At 42.1% G+C, this 6,430-nt stretch overlaps 1 long non-coding RNA gene across 1 annotated transcript in view; it reads left to right on the forward strand.

The window, feature by feature from the left end:
* The window catches only part of LOC309377875, a 30,211-nt gene that overhangs the window by 19,437 nt on the left and 4,344 nt on the right, over positions 1–6,430 (forward strand). The gene's annotated exons all lie outside the window — the stretch shown is intronic.

Below are 6,430 nucleotides of genomic sequence, written 5' to 3' on the forward strand. Positions count from 1 at the left end.
GCATACAGTAGTAAATTGTATTAGACAACCTATGAACTTTCATATTTGAAACACACATATTTGAAATTTGCCACAAGAGATGTCAACTATAGGCATTTCAAACATTTTAATTCTTCAACCTTAACTGAAATAACTCATATTTTTCAGGTACACATTTCACATTCACATTCAAATTGTAAATTTGAATTCAAAATTCCTCATCCAAAGTTTAGATTTTGAAATTGGGGGCAGGGGTTAACTGAAATGTCACATATTTGTGATTATTTATGTTGTCTCTGTCAACACCATTGTGTGATCAGCTTATTACTACCAACAGATTCAGCAAAACCATGTTTTGCTTGGGGAAGAAAATGAGGTCATAAGCGTACATAACTTATGAAATAGTGCGAATGCTGTTTTTAGGTTCTTTACCGTTTAAATGATCAGCTTAAATAAATGGGAACAAGTACCCTATTGCTTTTGAAACATTGTCTGCTTGTTCTGAAGATGTCGGAAAACAAGCACAGGGCGCCTGTTTGTTTAAAGTTAGCCAGCATTGCGGATTGACAGATGTGATGCCTGCATCCGCTTGCAGCTGGGATGGATTCCTCACAAGTGTAGAAATATCAGATGAGGATAATCTTTCAGTGAACTATTAATTATTTGGTTAGTTTCCAGTATCTTGAACTGCAACAGCTCATTTTGTTCTGAACTCACTTAATTTATTCTTGCCAGGATGCACTTAGGTGATGTATTCGCTAGTTTGATACATTCTGGGTAACATTAGCACTTCCTTAAAATGTGTTAACAGGTGCACAGGTGAAAAGTTGAACAGCTTAAAGGGCTCAAGTGGTGTAAGGAAAGGCAACGGATATTTTAGGTGTGCTCCAGGAAAATGTTTACATGCTGCTTCTGAGCTGTACAAATCTCTGAGTGCTGCAGATGCTTGCTCTTTGGACAAAGAAGGGCAGCGAAAGGTCGGTTTGCTGCTGCCGTTGGGTGTTTCTCTCCATCTTTCGTCTCCTTCAGAGCTGGCCAACTTTATGGATCTGTCTTCTGAATTTTTCCACATTGTTTGCCCCTGAATCCCACTTTGTATTTCAAGGTTATGCAATGGGAACGAAAATTCACATGAAGGCTTATTGCTTTAGTATACATTTAATGAAAGTTAGTGGTGCTGTCTTTGCTTGATGTTTCACCTGCGAAGAGGCCTTCTCTTTCCCTTAGCATTATGGACACATTTCTTTCTCGATAGGGTGATTTCCTAAAGGTCTTATGCTGCTGTTGTTTGACACATTCACTAAAGCGATATTTTTGACTAAGCGGCACCAGCAGATGCTTCTCATTTGCTCCCGCTGTAGAGAGGCATGCAGATTGCCCCAACGCAAATGCCAGAACAGTTCAAATCTGGAAAGTTACTGCTTTTCTGTCAGAGGCAGACTGACCAAGAGAAGACTTCCTGAACTTCAAGAAAAGTTTGTCAGGAACAGGCTGTCTGACCCATGAAAGCCTGAGGCAAATGCCATCTTTGATTTCATATCCGAAACAACTTTACAACCTTGTAGCAGAGTCCAAGAACAGTATATTTTCTCAAGCCGCTTTCTGTCACTTCCCTGATCCTTCTGCAACAAGTGTAATAGGAAATACGCCTTTCCCCCCAGCCCTACCACCCCAATATCAGCAACGCACGCACTTGCCTAGCCAGGCAAATTCAAAGTGACATCTTATTTTTCATTTTTATTGTTTGCATGTGGTAGTCTCATTCTGAAGCTTAGAATGCATCCTTTCTGAAGTCGCAGAGGTATCCCATCTGAGGCGATCTTTTATTACCATTAATACTTCTCTGCCCACAATACTTGAGTCTCGGGACAGTTCCGTAATATATTAATTAATGGTGCGCTAGGATGTGACATTTCTGGCGTACATCACCGGTTCACTACACTCCCTAATTTTGTGTAAATCTTGGTGTTTTATAACTGCAGAGAATTAAATCTGCTATCAAAACAGACTTCCCTTTATCCTGAGAGTGTCATAAAATTTTAAGGCCTTTATTATTTAGTGCGCTATATATGTCAGGAACAATTTTCTGGGTTTTTTTCTTTCATTACCCTTGAGCAACCCCCCCACCTCAAACTTTGCAGGATGCATGTAGCCCTCTGAGAGATCTCTACATTGCCCAAATAAACTTATGTGGTATCACAAATTGTTCTAGAAAGCCCCCCCCCCTTTTTGGCATGCTAGATATAATATATTTTTGCATGCGATTCTGGTAGGTGATTGGCTAGTTAATAGTCGGAGTTCTTTTTTTCTCCTATAATATTCTATTAACGTACACATCTAATTTCACCACAGTAATTTTCACAGACGTTATCCAGTTTCTCTTTTCTGCTGTTCTGGCCAGCTGGGAATGCCTTTCTGTTTCGTTCCATTATTTTACTCAACTTACTGTAATAATGTATGAAGGCAAAATATGCAGAGAAGACAAGCTTCTGCTGTGGTTTGAGTGGACAAAATGTCTACTCAGATGAATAATCCATTACCATAGCTGCTGTTTTCCTAGTTTCAAGCATAGCTATAGTTCAGAAAAGATCATTTGGGACCAAAGAAGAGAATCCTGTTGCATTGGACCACAAACATATCCCCACTGTGACCAATCAAGGTGCCCATGGGAATCCAACTGGCAGGACATGAGTGTACTAGCTCTCTTTCACTGTTTTTCCCTGGAAACTGGTGTTTTGAGATATGCCTCCTATGATATTGGAGGCACTATGCAGCTATCTGGATGTATAGGGAGGGGTAGTACCTATCAGGTGCAGGTTGGCATGAAGAGGCAGAGGCAGTTGTCAGTGAAGTTAACTCTTTATTCAAGGAAATGGCATACAAATCAGCAACACTTCCCAGTCGGTCTTGACCCTATAGAGCTGTTGCCAGGACTGAAGGTCCCAGCCTTCTATCCTTTCTCAGGCTCCTGGATGTTTCCCAAGCAGTCTCAAACTACATCTGCACACCTCTGGTCTCTGGTCAGGGTGGTGTAGTGGTTAAGAGCAGTAGACTCATAATCTGGTGAACCGGGTTCACATCTCTGCTCCTCCACATGCAGCTGCTGGGTGACCTTGGGCTAGTCACACTTCTCTGAGGTCTCTCAGCCCCACTCACCTCACAGAGTGTTTGTTGTGGGGGAGGAAGGGAAAGGAGAATGTTAGCCGCTTTGAGACTCCTTAGGGGGATATCAAATCCAAACTCCTCCTCCTCCTCCTCCTCCTCCTCCTCCTCCTCCTCCTCCTCCTCCTCCTCCTCTTCTTCTTCTTCTTCTTCTTCTTCTTCTTCTTCTTCTTCTTCTTCTCTTGTCATTATCCTGCACGTTCTTGGAGACCAGGGGGAGCAGCAGGAGAGGGAGACTTCCAGGATTCTTCAGCAGCCTCTTGACCTGACACCCGCCCCCCCTCTGCTTCAGCCTCAGGGTCTGAACAGCTCTCTGTCACTGGCTCTCCCTCCTCACTAAACCCTGTTGCCCTTTCAGCATCCAGCCGCTTCTCCCAATCTGCTCCACCTCTCCTCAGTCAGAACCAATTCCCTGGCTCTGAGCCTTCCTCCTCTGGGGTTTGTGGGTTCCCTGGGTAGCGTTTCCCACCACTCCTCGTCGTCCAGCCAGTCCCTGACAGTAACTCTCGTGTGGAACATGTTGTGCTCCTTCTGGGGTAGTTTGTCCACCTCTGGTCCCCACCCTGCACTCAGCTCTCACCTGTGGATTCCAGAAGCCATCAGGATGTGACAGCAGACACACCTTGGGAAAGGGTTTCAACTGGTCGGCTAAACCAGGTGAGGGCATCTGATGGGTCTTAGACCCTCAGTGAGTTAGGGACTTCCCCTGCAAGTGAAGACAGACTCTGGCACATTGAGCAGACAAGATGAGGCTTGTCAACCTGGGAAGGTAGTACAACTTGGAGAAGGAAAACTGTGGTCCTAAAATTCTGCTGCCTTGTAAGATATCTTCAGAAGAAGAAAAAGCTATGGATTAAACCCTACCCAAAACCAGAGTAGAGTCCCTAAGATTGTTAGATGGTAATCCCTGCAGCCAAGCTGGTGTCAATCATATTGCACTGATTTCCTTTGGACCACATTAGCGAGGCAAAGAGGGGGCTTTTGTTGTCTTGCCAGCCCAGGACCTCCATACACATTGCCTAGGCATGCACTCTGGGGAAATCTCTTCACTAACACAGCGATTTGACTCCATTGTCTCTCTGGACAGAAAGGTGCCAAGAACAATGGAGCTGTCATAGCTAGTAGCCATTGATAACCTTATCTTCTGTGAATTTAACTGATCCCCTTTGAAAGCTAATCAAGTTGGTGACCATGACTTCATCTTGTGGCAGCAAATGCCATATCAGCTGTGTGAATCTCACACCAGTCAACCTTTTCCAGCTGTACAATTTTGTTTTTTGAGATAGATTCAGGCAGTGCTTTTCCATATTGAGTTTTCTTGAAATAGGGTGGGAGATACCAGGACCAATTCTTGTTTTCTTATATTTTCTTGGTAAATCCACAGTCCCCCTCAAGTCCCTCTTCTGCTTTTTTTTTAAAAGAAGCAGAAGCAGAAGCAGTGTGTGCACTCATCTTCAGAGTTACCATTAATCAGATTACTTCCTCAACCTTCGTATCTAAAGGTTATGCCTCTGAGAGTGGGTGGGCAGATGAGTCTATTGAATATGTCTGTGGACTGAATTTAAACTCAACTAATATATCCAAAATCACAAAATATCATAGAAGTGTACTGATCCAGTGGACCATATTCCATGCATTGAAAACAACTATTCAAAAAGTATTGTTGCATGTGAGAAATGCATAGATGTTAAGATAAATATAACTTCATTTCATAGTTATTGGCCAGCTATCAAGACTGCATCATTATCTGCTTTCAGCACTTTAACTTTATGAAGGCAGGAATCCAATGTTTACAGGGGAGGAGTTGTCTCTTGGGATCGAAGGGGCTAATATTCTTGGCCATTTAATGCATTTCAATGCTTATGGTCACATGCAAAGCACTAACCCTGAGCGATTTATGGTATGTAAAGCCAAAATAAGGGTTATCAGCTTCCTTTTAACTAACCAATTGATTGAGCAAAGCAGAAAATTACCAAAGCTTCATCATTAGTGCTTATTGAAGGGAAATAAATTGTAAGTTTCTTTGGCTACCTCTACTAACCCCCTTTGAACTTTAACTACCCGAACCAGCCCTTACACTGTATGTGAATAACAAGACTTCTGACAATTTCTCTCCCCTACCTCCAAACAAAGTATGTTTTTACATGAGGTTTTAGTAAGGCAAGAAGTTAAATAGTTTGTGAGAAAATAAAGATTTCAGTTCTTTCTTAAAGATTTCAGTTCTTTCTTGCTTTTGCAGCTCTTCAACTCCTCAACTCTTCATATCTCTGCCTCCATAACTTCTCTTCTCTTCAACTAGCTACCCTATTTTCCAACTCAACTATGGGCTGTGTTCAGTGCTGTGCCAGCACTGTTCCTCTGATATAGCTGGACTTCTTTCCCCCCTCTCTCTATGCAACCCAAAATCTACTTTGCAGGATCCCTCAAACAGAAGGTTATCCAGCTTATCTACAGAAATCTGGCTGCACATTTTTTTTTAAATCTACTAATTAGTAGTCATAATTAGTGTTGGGTGTCAGGTCTCCATGCCAGAATACCTGTGTTGTTTCAGAACACACTATGGTATGTTTAGAATATTTCCTGGTACTCTCTAGCCCCATCTATTGGGAATATTTCATAGCTTTGATCTAACTTGGACGCATTCCAGGTTCCGGCTTTTAATATGTGAAAGGAAGGCTCTAGGATACATAATGTTTTTTAAAAGCCCTGCAATGGGACTGACACTATGGTACTTTTAAAAGGTGGAATTAAAATTATGTGGACACATGAGAAGTTCTCTTTTAATATTAACCATGTAGCATTACTCTCCAAATTCTGAAATCTACAATCAGTTTCGGCTCACAATATTACATGAATTCAAAAAATCTGTGTCCTCCCCCTTAATGCTTCATTAGATTTTAGGTCTTCTATTTTTCCTTTTGGACGGCATGAGAGAACTGCTAACCTCACTGTGGAAGTAAACCAATGCTTATTTCTACAGTTCATAGTTTTGTCTTCTATAGAACACTACTCTCTATTTCAGTGGATAAGCATAAATCTGTGTGGGCAGATTTGGAGGGTTGGATTCAAAGAATGATGAGTAGAAGGAAACTAGCCAGGGCACTATTCTGCAAATGCTTGCATAAGATCTTTCACTAGGGTTTACACATTCATTCATATCGTTATAGGCCACCTCAATCTCAGCTGAGAAGTAGCAGCAAGAGATTCCTGGGGTCTTGGCACCTAACCAGAGTTGTGTTTCCAATGGAAAATCAAGGCACAGTGGAGACTGGTGTCTTTAAGAAATACG

The sequence above is a fragment of the Podarcis melisellensis genome (assembly GCF_964234715.1).
Source record: "Podarcis melisellensis genome assembly, chromosome: 9".
NCBI lineage: Eukaryota > Metazoa > Chordata > Lepidosauria > Squamata > Lacertidae > Podarcis > Podarcis melisellensis.